Source organism: Triticum dicoccoides, chromosome 6B (genome assembly GCF_002162155.2).
Source record: "Triticum dicoccoides isolate Atlit2015 ecotype Zavitan chromosome 6B, WEW_v2.0, whole genome shotgun sequence".
In the NCBI taxonomy this organism is placed as follows: Eukaryota; Viridiplantae; Streptophyta; class Magnoliopsida; order Poales; family Poaceae; genus Triticum; species Triticum dicoccoides.
This window is the reverse complement of record NC_041391.1, coordinates 497,296,164-497,296,735: the sequence shown is the minus strand read 5'-3', so window position 1 is coordinate 497,296,735 and position 572 is coordinate 497,296,164.

Sequence of the window (572 nt, the reverse complement as noted above, 5' to 3'; positions counted from 1 at the left end):
GAGTTGGATCGGATGGAGTTAGTGCGTTGGCTTGTGTACATGCGTGGCTGCATTCATCCTGTACACGCGTGGCTTGTTGCGTGGTTATCAATAATTCAATATAAACTACTCCCTCCGTTCCTAAATATAAGTCTTTCTAGCCATTTCAAATAGACTACAACATACGGATATATGTAGACATATTTTAGAGTGTGGATTCACTCATTTTGTTTCGTATGTAGTCCCTTATTGAAATATCTAAAAGACTTATATTTGGGCCCGTGGGGAGTATAAAACATCTTCAACTTAGCATCCTGATGTACCGTTTCTAGTGGTTAGCAAAAAGTTCATGTTCTTTTATTTGTTTATAGGTGGGCAGGCGGCAAAAAACAGGGGAAAACGTGCAAGGTTCCTTGCAGACGCTCCACCGCGAGGTTCCTTGCTCCTCCTCGGTCATTGGGAATCTATGCTCTTCAACTCTTTTCTTTACCGTGAGCTTTGTTCATCCTTTTACCAACACGCGAGACATCTAGCATCAAGGTGCACGTGTCATGCAAGAAAATGGAGATAATCAGATAAGCAGTGCGTAAGTG